The sequence below is a fragment of the Stegodyphus dumicola genome, chromosome 7 (genome assembly GCF_044657685.1).
Source record: "Stegodyphus dumicola isolate Sdum_Otavi_A_Nest chromosome 7, ASM4465768v1".
Lineage (NCBI taxonomy): Eukaryota > Metazoa > Arthropoda > Arachnida > Araneae > Eresidae > Stegodyphus > Stegodyphus dumicola.
Window position 1 is genome coordinate 186,124,688 of NC_140774.1, and position 18,514 is coordinate 186,143,201.

Genomic DNA, 18,514 nt, shown 5'->3' on the forward strand with positions numbered 1-18,514 from the left:
CTTCAACTTGAACTATCTGTGTTGCAAATTATTCAGTAAAACTTGCATTCATGCTTGCAAGATTGCATAGTTGTAATGCAGTCTTGCAAGCGTGAATGTACTGAAAGTGTTGCCTTCTTGAAGGTGGCTTGCAATTGTGCAAGTCTCCTTTTTATGTAACATCTAAGGTATGAATATGTTTTAATAAATTGCAGTATTTCAATTTCTAATAGTGCATTGTTGTGGAAACTACTTTTCTGGTGTAATTTTTAAGATGTGGATGTCTGAATAAAATTTCAATAAAGTATTTTCTTAATGTAGTATGCCTATATTCCATTTTGTATTGTCATATCATCATGCTGTACCTTATATTATAAGGCTTAATTTTTTGAAGCATACCAACATTTTAAAATCTGGTATAAAATGCATGATTTTGATGCATATTTGCTTTATTAAACATACATCAACAAAAGATGGAAACACAGTAAATCAAATATAAGCTTTAAAGAAATTAAATATTATCTGTCAACTATTATTAAGGAAAACATCCTCCGCCTTAAACATTCTTCAACAAAAGAAATAAGAAGCCAGATGTAAATAAATGTAGAAGTAAAAAATTACCTGTCATATACTGAACTAGAAAGGCAAATATTTTCATTTCTATGAATGATTTAGAAAAATATAGTAAAAATATGCTTATATGCAATACATGCATTTGAAGTTAATAGTAGCATAAATAAAATGTGCTTTCATTTCACTCTGAATGATATATGCAGTTTCTTTTACAGGTAGAAAATGGTGCTTAAGTCATACGAAATTGGAAAGGATGCTGGCGCCTTAATCATTTGAAATGATTTCAATATTTAGATATTTAAATCTGCCTGGTGCAGATTAAAGAAAAATGAAAACTTTTTGCTCATTCCTTGTGATAACTGTGTCATTGACACTTACTTGTATTTGTCTTTTGTAAAGACCTTGTAATATTAATGGTGGGATGATAGTGTTGTATTTATGCTTTCCTTATTTTTATATTGTGTTTCTAAAATGCTATTATGCTGGGATTAAATTTGCTAATCAATTTTCAGCATTGCTTATCTGGATTTAAATAAGGTCTGTCGAGTGATTTCATTTTTATTTGGTTATTGAATATATGTTGACATTTTACACAATAATTTATTTGGTTATATCTGCTCTCAGATTTATTTATAATCTTTAAAAAGGAATTTTGTAAATGAGATTTTTGTTTGCTGCTCTTCATCTGACACATAGATATATTAAATGTATAAAAAACTGGATTCTTTAGATAATACATATTTAAATGTGTTGGAATATCTGCAGTCTTATTGGTTGCATATAGTTTAAAATAGTACTAGTAATTGAAGATTTTTTATTTTGTCTAATAATTAAAAAAGTTTAGCTTTTATATATGTTTTTTATGTGTTACATATAAACATAGTTATTTAGATGTAACATTGCATTTTATTATTGCTTTTGACATATTTGTTTGCATTTAAAAATTTATGCTTACTTAACCCTTAACCAGTAATGTAGTGTCTGTCAGACTTTAGCACACGCACACAAAAAACATCCCCTAAACGAATTCAGTGGTTATGCTATTTCACCTAAGTTTTGATATATTCGGACAAACTGGTAATCAAAACTGATTTGGTTTATTTAGTACTCGAGGGCTATCTGCCTAAGGGGAGGGATGCCTTTGTGGATTACTTTCAAAGGGAAACTGGCTCATATACATAATACACATGGGGAAAATCATGAAAATGCCCATAGAGCCAACCCATTTGCTAGGATTTGAATCCCGAACTGAACTACCAGTGTTTAGAGACTTTACCACTTAGCCATTCTCAAGGTGAAAGACTGAGAATAAATACTCTTTAAAGACAACCACATCTCTGTTTGTATTTGTAAATCATCTTCATAAGTAGCTTTTGAGATGCCATGTTTTCATTCATGTTGAGTGAAAATTTATCATTTAAATTATAAAAGCCTATAAAAATGTAAAATATGCCATATTTTTCAAGTGATAAATTATTTATGCTTGCACTGTGAACAGTGCACAAAATCAGTGTGCAATAAATGCTTTGCAAAATGATTCTTGCTGGATCCCAATCTCTTTGTTGGATTTTTCATCATTTTTAGTTTATCAGTTTATCAGACTTTTATGAAACATGTAGCAAAAAATATACAAGGATAGTTTTTATTTATATTTCATACTGTAAAACTGAAAATGAACATTTATTTACACATATTTTCAGTTAATGGTTTGCTGCATTTCCTCCCCCACCTTTTTATATGCCTGTTTATTCTCTTTTAATATTTAACATATATTTACTTTATTTGGTTCTTATAAAATTTTGAGTTTATGTTTGGTTTTATATATTTATTTTTTCATTAAGAAATGTAGCTTCTCAGATACACATTTTAGATTGCATAACAGGTAATGAAGGTTATTGGTTAAGGGTTAATAATGTGATAATATTATGTTACTTATTGAGATAAATTCAGCAAAGTTATTACTATGATGCTATGGATGGATTATTACTATGATGCTTGATTTATGGTAATGCTGTGCATTAATTTTTTCATTAGTTATAAAAAATGACTGACATCCAAATTAATTTGATGTTAAGGTGTGTTTTTCATGTACTGAAACATTCAGTTGCAAAAAGCATTAGCATTTACATATATAAGACATTCCATTACTATTTTTTAGCTTTATGTTACTATGCAAATCAGTATTAAGTATGTTAGTACTATTACATCACATGCATGTTTATGTCCCTTCTTTTTATTTTCATTCAGGTTTCACAATCACGCTTATATTTCTTAAACCTGTGTATGTATATTAGTGTTTTCTGTTAATTTTTGTTTTTTTAGCAATATGTAATTAAATTTATGATATATGGCTTTCATACATTATGCATATTTTGATTTGATCAAAGATTACATTTTGGTTCCCATTACTTTTAATGTATCATTGAAAAAGCATTGAAATTTATAGAAAAGTATCTTTAAATTAGGGTTGCATAACATTGATGTAAGGTCAAAGTATTTGCTTGAAGTAACAGCAAAAATTAATGTAATTTAAAAATAAATTTGAATTTTTAAAAAATTGAAATTACTATGAATGAACAAAATTTCAAAATTATCTTAAAAATATCTATAGAGAATAATTGATAGTTAGGTAAAATGAAACGGTTCCTCTTTTGAAGGTGTGGGATATTTGATGTAGATTAATTTTCAGAGACAAGAAGGCTTGGAAATAAATATCTTCCATACTAGTCCATACATCTTCAATACTGTAAGATTCATTGGCATGTGAATTTTATCATTTACATGACATGCATGTACTTAAAAATTTGTTTTTTCTCGAAAATGAGTTATAGTCAAATTTGTTTGCTGAAAAGAAACTGGGTATTTTTATTAGCACAGAAAAATAAAATGCTTTTTTTCTGAAGTGAAATGCTTTGCAACACGGTAAAGATCTCTAGAAATAGCAATAGGAGGAAAAGATTTAATGTAAAATAATAACAGGTGAATGTTCAAGTGTTTACAGCATGAAAATAAATCACTTTATAATAATTATTTTGTGAAATGGTATGGTGCTTTGTCTGAGGCGAAAAATTACTCTCACTTGCTTTTATTGCGTGCTTGCATTCTTTTTTTTTTTTTTTTAAATATCAAATTAATTGAAGTTTTCAGGTATGTTTTTGAAGAAAATTGAGTCTAAGCTGATATCTTATTCATAATAATGCTTTTAAATAAGTTGATACAGAGCTGGTGATGAATCAGTTGAAGAATGCTAGAAAATGATTGAAAAAATCAGTTGATGCATGCTAGAAAATAATTGATAAAATAATAAAGCAAATAAAAAATATATGCTACTATTATAAGTACAATGTAAAAATGTATATAAATTTACAGTTCCTTGTAAATGAAAATTAAAGTGACAGTAGCTGTTAAATTTGCTATCTCTATTGCATGGGTGTGGTAGAGTTTGTCATATTTTTTGTTACAGGTGTGCTAGATAATAAAATCCTAGTTTTATTCTTTGTGTGAAAATATAGACCAAATCTTCTGAATCTGTTTTAGATTCTTTATAGTATTTGGCTAAGTTCTGAAAAATTTGCATGTTTTGAAAGGACTTATGCTTTGCTTTAACCTAGAAACATATATAAGTAGTGTATACTAAATGGCTTTTCTTTTGCTTTTTTAAGCATTATTTACTAATGTGTACATTGGTTTCTCCGTTTATGAAGATAGAGAAATATTCCAGTGAAAATTTTTGCAAGCTGAAATGGTATAATTTAAAAAATAATTGTTAGTCATAAATTTTATATTGGGAAGTGTTTAAGTATTGCCCAGTCTCCTGAGGATGGATTAGAACTATCATATCATATCGTATATCAAATAATGATTAAAATACATATAACATTTCACGTAACTCTTAAAAGAAAGCATGATATAATACATACACAGACCACATAAATAGAATTAACATATATATATTGCAGTTTCACTCTCCAGAATTAAAGAAGTAGCAAATGTATTAGAAGTGTCAAAAGATGGTGCTAATGACAGTGTTAGGCTGAGTTTTGAAAATTTGGTAGAGGGAAATAAGTGGACTCGAATTTTGGAGAAATACTATGATCTCTTTTATCTTATCATCATTTGTATTCATCAGGTCACTTAATTAACTGTTAGATTTACTATCTGTGTTGTATGAACTTTTATGTTTCTCTGTGACAGAAGTATTGAAGTATCAAGGTTTGTCCCGTGTACTGGCTGATGTGAAAGGTTTAAAATATGAGACTATGTTTGTTTATTTATTTAGGCAGGTATACTTATATATTTCCTGTCATATAATTCTTATAAGCATTCAAAACATTCTGCAAAACTTTCCTAAGCCAGCATGTTCTTTCACGAATAAAGCCATACTTTTATGCAGTTATTGCATAAAACCAACACAGAATGCAGTGTGTCTTTTTATAAAACCACATTAGTAGTTGTATTCATTTTCACCATTCTGTGAGAAATCCTTATTAATTCTTAAATTATAAAATGAGAAGTAAATATGGTTTATAATAATATTAATTATTATTATTTATTTTTAAATATTGTGTTTCCAATTACAGTCAAAAGTCGTTAATTCGGACACCCATAATCCGGAATGATCTATAATCGGGACCTCAAAGCTAAAAACTTTCTGCGCATGCACCACGTTGACACATGCGCATAGGCGTTTACGCGTGCGCGTAAGACCTTTTACGTCTGCGCATATGCGTGCGCGTTTTATGTATAACGGATGGAATAAGCTAAAATTATCTAATTCAGTTAATGTTGATGATTGTGTTGTTCCTTAATTTTCGAATTGGATCCGGCTTATTATTTTTTGCAGACTGTAAGAGCAATACTATAAAAGTAAACTTGAACTTTCGATTATATCAAATAGAATTTTCGATGCTGGAGCTCCCAAACGATCTACAAAACGAAAGTATGTTTCGATGTCCATCAAACAAAAAGTGGAATTGCTGCAAAAAATGGATAAAGACATGAAGAAGGTGACAGAGAGGTTAGTGAAAACGAAAAAATTTCGATTGACAAGTTAGTCGGTATTCTCGGCACGGCAATTACGGGACTTGAACAGCGGAACTTCGTAACTGAAAAAGAAATTATGTCTGTTTATAGAATTAAAGAGAAAGTATTATCACAAAATCTAAGCAACTTAAACAACTTACATTGAAAGAAATGTTTAATAAAGTAAACAAATAAATAGTAAGCTTTTTTTTTTGTAAATTTTGATACCCTTTAGATCATAATTGTTCTTTATTTCATAAATTACGGTTTCATATTTTTAATTTTAGAATTTCTGCATGCCATCTTACGAGATTTAAACTGATGATCTATAATCCGGAATCGCCGAAGTCCCGGATTAACGAGTCCGGATTAACGACTTTTGACTGTAGTTATTTTTGAGGGGAAGCAAGACACATGTCACAAGAAACTTAGTCTTTTAGTCCCAAATAAATTTTCTGTATTGAGAAAAATCAAAAAAATATCTAAAAAAAGTTTTGTATTATTTTTATTCTAGACATTTTTGCAGAAATAATTTTAATGAAAGTATAAGTGATATATTTTAATTAAAAATAATAGTAATAATATTCAAGACTAGTCTTTTTTAACATTAAATTCATTAACTCTTTAATCTTATTTTATAAATAATGCATTGAAAATATTTCTCCTAATTTCACAGACCTTTTTATAAAATGACAGGTCACTAATTAATTCAACAATTTTTAAAAATTAGGCTTGAAATTTGAATTAAGTTTTCCATCTGCACAGGTCACATTTTACCTAAAAAGACTTTATTTATTATTTGTAAGTGATTATTCTTTGTATTTTGAGTTTATTTATTTTTATATGGTCCTTAGTTGTATCTGGTTAAATGGATATCATCCATGAAAACAAAATGTAGTCATGTAGATTAAAAACTAATATGTATGCTGAAATTATTGTTCTCTTGGATACTCTCAATTTATTTGCTTGTAATTTTTTAATCAATTTGCGTAAATTATTTTTCATAAGTTCTTGTTTAGCTGATCTAGATGTTTAGATATACAAGTAATTGTCTGAAATGTTGTATGAAAATTTGTATGGAATCTTTTTGAAAATTAAAATTGTTACGATTATAATGGGAACTTCATTTTCAGTTTGCAAATGAAGTTAGGCATAAACAGTGAAGTTTATGGCTCAACTTCATTGTTTATAATATATATTTATATTTATTAATTATTTGTAATTCTTCATGTGTCTGCAGTTACAGGAGGCAGTAATTTTGATGTTTTTTTTTTTTTTTTTTTTTTTTTTTTTTTTTTTGTTTTGCTTCATTTTGTGAAACTGACTTTTATTAATCTTTTTTTTTTTTGAAAAGGAAAATAAAATAAACTATAAAATTATGCAGCAAAAGAGAAATTTTGTCTTTTTCACATAATTAATCTTTTACTAAAAATGTTAACCAGTATAAATTTTTTTAATATTAGTTTAAAAAAAATTGGACAACAGTTTTCATGTACTAAAACAATATTATATGTTTAATGTTTTTACTTGATGAATATATCAGTTTTATTGAGAGAAACCATTCTTAAATCAAATTTCATTTATTGTTTATTATTTATTTAAAAAGAATTTTAAAATAGAAAAGTACTGAAATTTGTTTCATATGATTTAAGAATGGAGTGTCTAGAGATAGTGATAATGGCAGATTTGATACTATAAATGTACATATCTTTCTGCTAACTGTTGGAAGTTGTAAGCACATACAAAATGTTGTATAGATTTTAGCTTTTTTAGAACTCAACTGATATATTCGGATCAGCTTATGTCAGAACCTGATAACTTGTGTAGTAGCATGTTACAATTAAGGTGTATATATATTTTTAAAAGAAATCATTGCTACTTTACTTTTTGGGAACAAAGAAATGTTTGTGACTAATGCTCAAGCATTTTATTGTATATCATATTCTAGTACAGGATTATACTATTTTTAGGAAGATGTGTAAATGTATGTGCACTTCTGGTGCTATGTTAAGCTTCAATTATGCTACTTGTGATTTAATATTATTTTGAAGTAATAGAAATGAATTATGGTTTGTCTAAAAGTTGGTAGTTATCAGAAACCCATTTATAGTTTGAGAATATTATGTGTTCTTGAATGTTATGTCAATGTCATTTTAAAACTATTTCCAAATATGAGTTCAATTCTTATCTTATATTTTTTATATGTATTTGGATCAACAGTAAAATGTGGCTATATGGAAAATCATCAGTTTTTCTGAAATGAAACTGTAGAGAGTGCAGCTAATAGTATTTGCATATTATAATATTATTCACTATATGACTAAAGTATTTGGATTTTTCTGAGAACAAACATCTTTTTAATCTTATGAATGAAATTCAGTAATTTGAAGTTGCATCAGTATGAAATTATTATGCTAGTCAATATCGAGCAAAATTTTCATACAGAATAATTCATTATGTGATAAAATTATTGGATATCTATTAGTGCTGAATTTTTTTTTATAAAATACATTAATATGAAGGTGTACTAAAATGAGATTACTATGTGAATAAATAGGGAAGCAAAACATTAATAATTTCTCTCTGTATTTTCCTCAAAAGGGCTATTCTTTAAATTATGTAGTGCTGTCGCAATTGCCTGTCATTCTCTCATGTAAGCTCATCAGTCTCTTGTTTTCTGAAGAGGGATGTTACCTTGTCACAGCTGCCAATTTCTTGGTTTTACTGTGAGACTCCCAAGTTTTTCATCACATCTCCTGGAAAAAAGCCTTGTTTTTTTTTTTTTTTTTTTTTTTTTTAAGTTAATAATTGTATTTAATTTTGTGTACATCAATATATAGTACATTACTAAGTTTTTTTGTACCATGATTTGTAGGTTAACTATTAATTTTGTTTTTATTATATTTAAAAGTACATTTATAAATAAAAGTTTTCCTTCCCCCTTTAGGATCTTCTCAGTTTATAAGCGTAAGGAAGTTGCAAAATGAAATTAGAAGAATCAACATGATGCTGAAACACAAGGTTTGCACATACTAAATTTCTCTCATTGTACAATACATTTACAGTACAGTACCTCATAGTATAACATTTTCTTTAGAATAAAGTAAAATCATGGTCAACCATAGCAGATATATATGAAGTAAAATTTGTAGTGGTAAAATGTTTGTATAAATATATAATTAAATATTAAATTTTGCATCAGAATGATTTATAAATAGTTCAGTAATCTGAATCATTCATTATAAAGTGAGTTTAAGTCAATTTGGAGTTCTTTTAAAATGGTGTCACATCCACACACACACACACACACACACACACACACAAAAAAAAAAAAAAAAAAACCCTTATTTTTCATATTTTGGAGTGAGTTGGCAACTATGCTTTGTTAACAGAAGAAAAGCTACAATGCTAGTATATAATATAAAAATAAAGTACTATTAGTATATTAATAAGTAATTACTCATAGTATATAGCTGTAGTATAAAATTATAGAGCTTGGAATTACTTGGCCGTCGGTGTAAGGTGACTAGTGGCAGAAACTGAAAGAGCAACCATGAAATACAATTCATACCTTCTCTATTAAGCTTTTATGTAGCATAAACATCTAAGAAAGTGGTACTTTCCTGACATTCCTTAAACCTAGATTTTGCTGAACCAGTGGTTGAGTAGTTTAAGACCACTGAATACTGACAATTCGACCTAGTTTGGGTTTGATCCCAGGTAAATGGGATGTTTTTCATGGTTTTACTTATCTGTTACATGAATGTGGGCCAGTTTCTTCGACAAAGGCACCCCTCATCTTAGGGACATAGCCCTCAGAGCTTTGCTGTATTGGAATAATCTAAAATTGGATAGATTCCCCCCCCCCTCCAGACTGTTTGGTAATGAACTTTGAAAATTTTTTTCTTTTGCTTATGCATCTTAGTACAAAAATTTTACCACTACAAATTTTACTTCGTATATATCTGCTATGGTTGATTATGATTTTACTTTATTCTAAAGAAAATGTTATACTATGAGGTATTGTACTGTAAATGTATTGCTCAATGAGAGAAATTTAGTATGTGCAAACCTTGTGTTTCAGCATCATGTTGATTCTTCTGATTGTACTTGGCTTATCAGTTTGTAGTACTGTTTTGTCTTTTGGTATTTTCACTTCAGTGTTACTGTCAGAATTGGCTATGGCAACTGAAACAAGATTTAAATCTCCCTGACTGATTTTGTTGCAGCTTAGTATTTTATCACTTTATTCATTTCTTTGTGATCCATCTAAATTATGACTTTGAAAGCCGTGAAGACTGTGTGATTGTTTTCAGAGTGGTTTGAGTTGAGCTTCTGATAAATATAGGCAGATAACTAATGTGAAGGCATATGTGTATTTTTATCATACAAAATATTAATTTCAGCAAATAAAAATATTTATGTCCTAAAACTGTTATCATTATTAATATTTCCTTGTTATTTTTCCTTTATTGAAATTTATAAACAAATCTAGAAGTAAACTTTATTTTCTGAGGCAGTGTGGTCCAACCTTTACCCGAGGGCCAGTCGAGCTTTAGTTTAGGAATGTGAGGGCCAGAGACAGTTATTTTACAGTAGAGAAATCAATGTGATGATTCGCACTGCTTTCCTGATATGAGTTTATCAGTGTCCACTGTAGCATCAATAAGTCTTAATTCCATTGCAGCACTTTTAATTTGTTTGAGAGCAGAAAAAGAACTTTTCACTCACAATGTACTGCCAAAAAGCGATAACATTTGTAGAAAGAATTTCAGCAATTTGGGGAAATGTTTTTTAGAAAACAGTTTCCAGAAATGTTCAAGGACATCACACTTTTTAGTCTGGTAGAATGGGTCTGCCTGAAGATCACAGATTTCCAATTGAAGGTTGCAGGGCACCTCACTTGCTTCAGTTTCTGTGGTATTATTTAACAATGCAAGTTTTAGTTTTGAGGAGTGAAAATCCTGGAATCTGTCCTGGAATTCTTTCTTGATGTTGTTTAACTCAGCTGTGTTATTTCCCTTAGAGGAATTTGCATTACATCAAGTTTTTGCAGAAGCCATCGATATGTCCATAAAGCTGGGATATATTCTGTTTTCTTCCTTAAAGTTTCAGGTTTAAAATATCTAAATGGAATGTTAAATCTGTCAGGAAAGCAAGATTATTTAAAGACTGGATTTCTTCCAGTTTTTTTTAATACTCATGTCGAATGTTTTCTTTGTTGAGAAATGCAGGAATTTCATCCCTCAACCCCAAAAAAACTGTTGCAAGCAATTTCCAGCACTTAGCCAGCACATCTCATAGTACAGTGAAAGGTCATCATTTGGAAGCTGCCATACTCAGCTTTCAGACTTTCCTGGAATGCAATAAATGCTGTGTGTCTCTGGGTTTTTATTGTCTCCCCTTATTAAATTTACAGCATTTAACAACAGTTTTCACTGATTGACTTATAATTTTTCACAAAATTCTTTCTGGTTATTAACCCAGTTCTATGACCAATTATAGCTTTAGCTCCATCTGTTGCAGTGCCAGAGCATTTCCCCAAATCTCTATATTTAGAAATAACGTTATCCAGTGTGTTGAATATGTCATTACCTTTGGTGTTGGTTTCTAACAATTTAAATTATTCATGAATTTCAATTTCTTCCTTTATTGTTTTACAAAGGTAAGTAGATAGTTGATGTCAGCTATATCTGTACTCTCATCTAGAGCTAGAGTATAAGATCCAAATTTTTCCAAAATGCCTTTGTGAGTACCTAAAACTTCTCTACCCATTTCATTAATTCTCCTTTTTGTCTCATCAGACAAGGACACTGTTTCAAAATTTTTATCTAACCTGTAATCTCCGAATGAAGATGCCATTATTGCAGCATTACTTTTAATGAACTCACCATCCCTAAAAGACTTTTTATTTTTAGTTAGCTCTAAACATACTTCATAAGATGCCTTCAAACCAGCACTGAAACATATTTATCTACTAGTTAGTTTTATCTTCAAATCATTAAATATACAACTGCTGGCACTTTCCAGGTGTCGGTTGTATTTTGATTAATGCAAACTGTTATAGTGTCTACTTACATTATACTCCTTTGAAACACTTAAGATTTGAGAATGGCTAACACACTGTGGTTTTTCTTTAGCTTTAAAAAAAAAAAAAAAAAAAAACTTTTCTGCTACTTGAACTGAAATTGTCATTTCTCATCTTCAAGTTAGTTCTGCCATTTTAGATAGTATTGGATGAAAGTGAAAATCAAAGCATGCATGCTATGGATTATAATGGTTGTAGAGTGAAGCTTTTTATCAAGGTTGCCGTTATAGGAGAAAAAGATTGTAAGATGCTGCCATCTCTGGGAATGGAAGAAACTGCCATCTGATTGGCAGCATTGCCATTGTCAGTGGTTCCTGCAAAATCTGCTTTTTTGTATGCCCTGCAAAGCAGCAGGAAGAAAATTATGTTTAGTATTGATCATTTTGTCTTGAATTGCTGTTGTTAACACTGCTGATTGCATTTCTTTGGATTTTATTGAAATTACCAGCTAATTTGCATCCTAGCAACTGTCTGACATGGCCTATTTTTCACAAATACAATTTATTGTGTTTATTGTTATTTAAAGCAGTAAGAAGGGTATACAAAGTTTTTCAAATGTTTAATAAATATTTTTCATCTGGCAAGAAGGGCGAGTCCCTAACCAAATTAATAAGAAGGCCATGGAGTGGAACACACGGTTCTAAGGTATGGTGAGTTGTATAATAATATTTTTTGAGGAGGGCAGAGTTAGAATTTTGAAATGTTCAAAAAGTTGATTTTATTCAAAAGGCCTCATAAAAATTTTAAGTGTTTCATACATGATTTTCAGAGATTTATGGAAATATAGTTACAAAGTAAGGGATGTTAAGTGCTTAAAAATGTTTAATTTCATAAAATGCATCATTTGTGAAACTGTACCATTAATGGAATAAAAGAATGTAATGTAATTATTAGTGTATATATAAGTTCTCTTGGGTAGGGGAATTCATTATCGCTCCTTTATTTATCATTCTCGCTTTCCTTTCTTGAAAAATTCAAATTTTGCTTATTAGTCCAAAGAAAATGAATTACAAATAGACTTTTTTTTACTTTTAGCAATTTGAAGTGACAAGAAATAAATATGTATGTTGTTATAAAATTCTTTCAGAAGTGATGCATAATTTTTGAAATATGCATTTAATTCATACTTCCTTAACCATTCTATGATTGCATGTTCAGTCTCATTTATATGCAGTCATTTTCAAAAAAGACTCAATAAATATTGTGTCTTATTCTCATTTTTTGTATAGAGGTTAAGGAAGAAAAGTCCAAACATTTAACTGAGGAGGGGGAGGTTCTAGAAACTGAATTGATAAAAATATACTTAAAGCAAATAAAAATTGGGTACAAGTTTAGTTAAATATAAACTATGGTTAGTCGCACATCTTTGTACATAGATTTTTAGCATATTATTTATTTCTAGATTTCATAACAATATACAGAATATATTCTGTAATTATAAGGAATTCATTTCATGTAAATAATCTTGTAGATATATAGTATATATATTAATTTATTGATCTAAAAATTTTAAAGAATAAATATCTAATAACTTTCTTTCATCTACCCTTTAGATGATTATATTACATTATACTTTTATATTGCTATCAGTTTCAGAAGACATAATTATTAGTTTATTAACATTTAAAAAGTCTATAATTCAGTTTTTATCTTGTGTCAAATATGTTATTCTGCCATAGCATTTATCTCCTACTAAGCAATTGCAAATGCTAATTCTCTAGCTACTGCCCAGTCTTTTAAGAGAAGATATTTATTTATCTTTCAAATTATAAAAGTTCAGTTTCATTGTAAAGAATAAAAGGGACAAATTTGAAATTAATGCATGTACTTTTTAATATTTTTAAAATTTTATTTCTTAATGATATATAAAAGCATATACATTATTGTTAAGTTTGATATAATATATATCTGCTTGATATTATAAGTATTTACACTATTAGTGTAATTAATAAAAGATGATTTAGTGCCAAATATTATATATATATATATATATATATATTTCTTTCCATTTTAAAAATCTTTAAATTTCAGTACTATATTTCTGCATACATATAAAAAGATTTTTACATAAAAGTAGTTGCTGGTTTTCAAATAATTTTTTTCCACTGAGGTAGAAAATGAAAAGAACATATTAATGAGCATTACAATATACAGTATGGGCAAAAAAATACATAAGGGGGGGGGAGTAGCTATATCAAAAGATTTTTTTAAGTTTTTTGCAAGAAATTATGTATATTGTGTCTGGCTAATATTTGTAGCCATAAAACTTTGATGTAACATGTTTTGCTTATCACATAAGTCCTGGTACTATTAATATGCAAATACTTATTTAGCTGCTAATTTCTAAGAGAAATTGGGCTTCCGTGATGAAATTGATTATGCCTGATTAAATTCATGTGGATGGCCTTAAAATGAACATATCTTTTTGTATTAGATTATGTATTAGAATTAAATGTCCATTTGTGTCTTACAGTAAAAGTGTACTTGCAATTTTTTAAATCTTTAGTATGAATGTTTTGTATTAAAAATAGAATAGATGTTATTTGGAATGTTTGTGCAATTTATTTATACGCATGCTTTATGTGGTTCAAATGTAGATTCGGTAATTTATTTTATGGATTTCAGTATTATTTCGAGTGCTTTGAAATAATTGGGTAATACTAAAAGCTCAAGGTATAAAATACTCTTTATAATTGACTATTTTAATCACTTAGGATTTTAATTTAAATGAAGTTTTTATTTTTGGAAATATATGTCATTAGTTTGAATATTTTTAAGTACTGCAAATATTGTTTATCGCTGTGAATTGATCTCTCTAATCACACTTAATTTTGTATTCATTTTTATAGGTTAATTTTTATTGAAACATCATCCCCCTTTAGTTCACTTTTTTTTTTTTTTTTTTTGGTTATTTTTATAATTTGAACATTCTGTCACATTCCAATTTTGTTACATTTCATTTATTTTATAAAGGATTTTGTAGTTCACTGGGTGCAAATTTTGAATTTCATAAACTGACAAAGCCTATTTTCACTTTATGCAAGTTCGTTATTATTATTTTGTAACACATTTACGTTTCCTGTTGTCATAAATAATAATCTTAAAAATATGAAGCTTGTAATATGGTTTTCTGAATTACAATATGATCTCTTCAATTGGGGTATCTTAGCATTTTAATATTTAAGCATATTTTTGAGTTTAAAACTCATAGTTGTTCTCATATTAAATTTGCTGTATTACTTTCATGTACTCTTATACTGCATTTCTACTACTTGAACAGAGCTTAAACTTCTGTGGCATTTGTTATCATATTTTGAAATAATTTATTTTACATTTTTGATTTGGGAAGTTATTTAGCAGAAATGAGGAGTATTTTATATTAAAACCTGATAATGTTGTATGCTTTAATTGTACTGGTACTTTTAATCACTACATAATGTTGTACTTAATGTGCTGTGTTGTTATATTTCCCTTTTTGTAACCTAGTCTATCAGATTGTTAGAAGATAATTGAAGAATGAGTATTTTATTTATCAGGGTTGTGGATTTGATCTTTTTTATGTTTTGTAAATATTGATATGGAAATATGTGAAATATTGGTTCTGAAAATATTTATACTGACACCAAATCTTGCACAATGCGTTTTATTATGCAAGCATTTTCGACTACACAACCAAAAGAAATCTGTGAATGCATTATAAACTCATGTGATCTAAAGACTAATTTTGCTTCTTAGAAACTATGAAGCTTTTACATATTTCTGAAGAAGCAATCAGTTTCGAAATTTATACTGTGAAATGATTGTAATTTTAACTGTGGTGTTGATTTGACCACATTAAGGACCAGTTGTAATTTGTATGCAGCTTGTGTTCTTAGAATAAATCTTTAAAATATCTTAATATCTTTACTGTTGTTTATTTTAAATTATCATTCGTTTTCCTCTAGAGTAAAAGATGTTAAACGTTCTAATCTCTGTTTTAAGAAATCTTAATTAAATATCAGTTCCTTTTGTTATTAATATTTCACCTGTTACATTTAAATAAGTTTTTTCATAAACTTTATATACTTAATGACTGAAATAATTTAATATGCACTGTAATTAAACAATTTTATATAATATATGGCAGAATCTTAATACATTTCTTCGATTCTAAGTCACAGTTTTTCACATATTGATTTTTTCTCCCCCTAAAAATGGAGTGAATCTTAAAATCAGTGGTGCCACAGAATTGCAAATTTTTTTTTAAAGTACTTAATTTTCTTAGAATGATTTTCATTTATAATCCTGAAATTAACGGGTATGCTTTGCAATCAATTGCATTTTTTAACTGTTATTTTATTTTTTAAAAAATTCATCCATTTTTATATAGAATTTGATCACAATTCTTTGAGGGAAAAAATCACTTTTTAAGAAAAATGAGTAAATTTTGGCAATGCATGAGCATTTATGGAAGTAAATGTTATATTTTTTTATAGTATAATGCTTTCGTTAATGATCCTGAAATATCAAAACTACAAGTATCTTATTTGAGTATTAAAAAATAAAACCCTCTGAAATTACATTTTAATATTTACTAATGTAACAGACATACAATAATCAGCTTTCCAAATTTATGATCCCTTAATATTTTTATGTATGAAATGTTTATCCAGAGGAAAAAAAAGAGATTACTAATTACTTGAATTTAGTTAATTGGGTGTATTAAAATTTATATGTTAATTAAACAAAATTGCAGTTTATACAATATATAGATGTTCTGTGCAATTAAATATGTTTTTAAAATAACAGAGTTACAATACATTTTAGAAGCAACTTAATTATTCATTGACTTAACATCTAAATATGATTAAAAGGGATTAAAGACTGTTGTCATTTGTAAAAGTTATATAATTGAAATAAATGCAGAATACTGATAGTTAGTACACAGAACACTAGTTTATTCTATTTGTTTAAAATTTTACTTTTTTTAGTATTGTATTTCTGCTTCCAAATGGGTTTAGATGCATTAAAAATTTACATTCAGTTCTTAGTGTTATCAATGTTAGCATGATAAATATGTGTAATTTTTTATAGTCCTCCAGAGCCTTAAAATATTGAAAAGAAATTAGAATGTGCATCTTATGTAACTGCAGAAACAAAGCATAAGTTTCCAATATATGTATTGATAGATATATTATAAACACTCACTTGTGCACAGAAATATCTACTGGATTTATTCAAATATAAATAACTTATTAATGATATGTTAAGTATTAATCTTTGAAAATAAACTTAAGATATGAGATTTTTAAACTAACAAATTTATTTACTACTTTGTAAGCAGTTTTAATGTATTTTGATAAAAATGGTAAAAGTCATGCTTAAGAAAAATATCCAAAAGTTCTATTCCACATTTCAAATGTCTAGAAAAAATGCTAACTTATAACAATAATTTTGTATTTGTTAAAATACTTGAAATATAACACAAGTGAAATTAATTGCATTAAATGAAAAGTATTTCTCTTAATTTATTTTATCATTAACTAGTCATATTCATTAATTAATAGAAATTACTGCTGCTTATTAGACATCAGAATATTTACCAACTAGCATGAGAGAGATGCAAAACTGAATTAAGAATTATGTTTATACAAAACTAATTTAGAGAATAGAGCAGTGTAAAAGAGGTAATCAAACTATTGCTGATAGCTTAAGATTTTCTAATATGTTAATATGCTGTACAGAAAAAGGTAACACATGAATATTTCAGTTTCATTCACATAGAAAATAACTTATTCGTTAAATATTGATTAACTAAATAATATTGCTTAAATCATTTGCTTCTTGAGAATTGTAAGTTATATTTTGATTTTATGAATTAGAATCACAGATAGTATTCTAATTTATTTTTAATTTCTCTTCCAATTAAATATACTCTGCAGTATTTTTCATCACACATAAATTATATAATTTTTATGATTCATTCATCATTAATCCGATATTACAAAAAATGATTTTCAAGCAGAAAATGCATATAGAAGTTTTGAATTGTTCATTGAATGTAATACGTTCATTTTTCGTAATTAGTTAAGTACATACTTATTTCTAAATATTTCATAACGATGTTTCACCTTCATCCCATAAATCTCGTTTTTGCTCTAAAGCTTCTTGAAGCAAAGAGTAGATCTCCGGATGCCAACGGCGTACGAAATCTTCCTCTGCCATGTCCAAAGCCGTCAGCAAGCCCTTTTCGCAGTCAGCATCACAACAAGCGTCTACTAATAATTCCACTGATTTGGTAAATCCACTCTCCACTGCATTGAGAAGTGGCGTTGATCCGCGTATATTTTGTATATTTACGTCAGTCTCGGGATGCGAGACGAGAACCTGAACCATGTCCGCCAATCCTTTGCTGGATGCGATATGGAGAGCAGTATCTCCGTTAAGATCTGTCGCATTTACATCGCACTGAGCGTTCAACAACAATGTGACCATTCGCAACAGATTCTTTTGCGCACAATGATGCAAAGCCGTTTGAAAATGCCTATCCTTAATATTGACACACGCTCCTTTCTTGATCAACATTTCAGCCATATTGCAGTGACCTTTATCTATTGCGCACATGAGACTAGTTTCCCCTCGATCGTTTTGAGCATTTAGTTCAAAATCATGTTCAATTAATATCTGCAAAGGTTCGCACCAATCAACACTTCCAGTTACAAGTTTATGCATTGGTGTTTCCTGACGTGCACTTCGGAGTTTTACATCTGCATTTTTGCACAACATTTGAAGTGTATCTAAGAGGTCTCGTTTTAATGTTTTGCTCACTTTCGACGAAATTAATTTAGCAGCAACATGCACAACTGTATAACC

The 18,514-nt window shown here is 28.3% G+C and overlaps 1 protein-coding gene across 2 annotated transcripts in view; it reads left to right on the forward strand.

Moving 5' to 3' along the window:
* Nucleotides 1-15,560, forward strand: part of LOC118204883 (uncharacterized) — a 60,090-nt gene extending 44,530 nt beyond the window's left edge. For both annotated transcript variants that reach the window (XM_035377181.2, XM_085821162.1), the window contains one exon: nucleotides 768-15,560. The gene's annotated coding sequence lies outside the window, so the exon portion shown is untranslated. The remainder of the gene's footprint in view (nucleotides 1-767) is intronic.
* The last annotated feature ends 2,954 nt before the right edge of the window (nucleotides 15,561-18,514 follow it).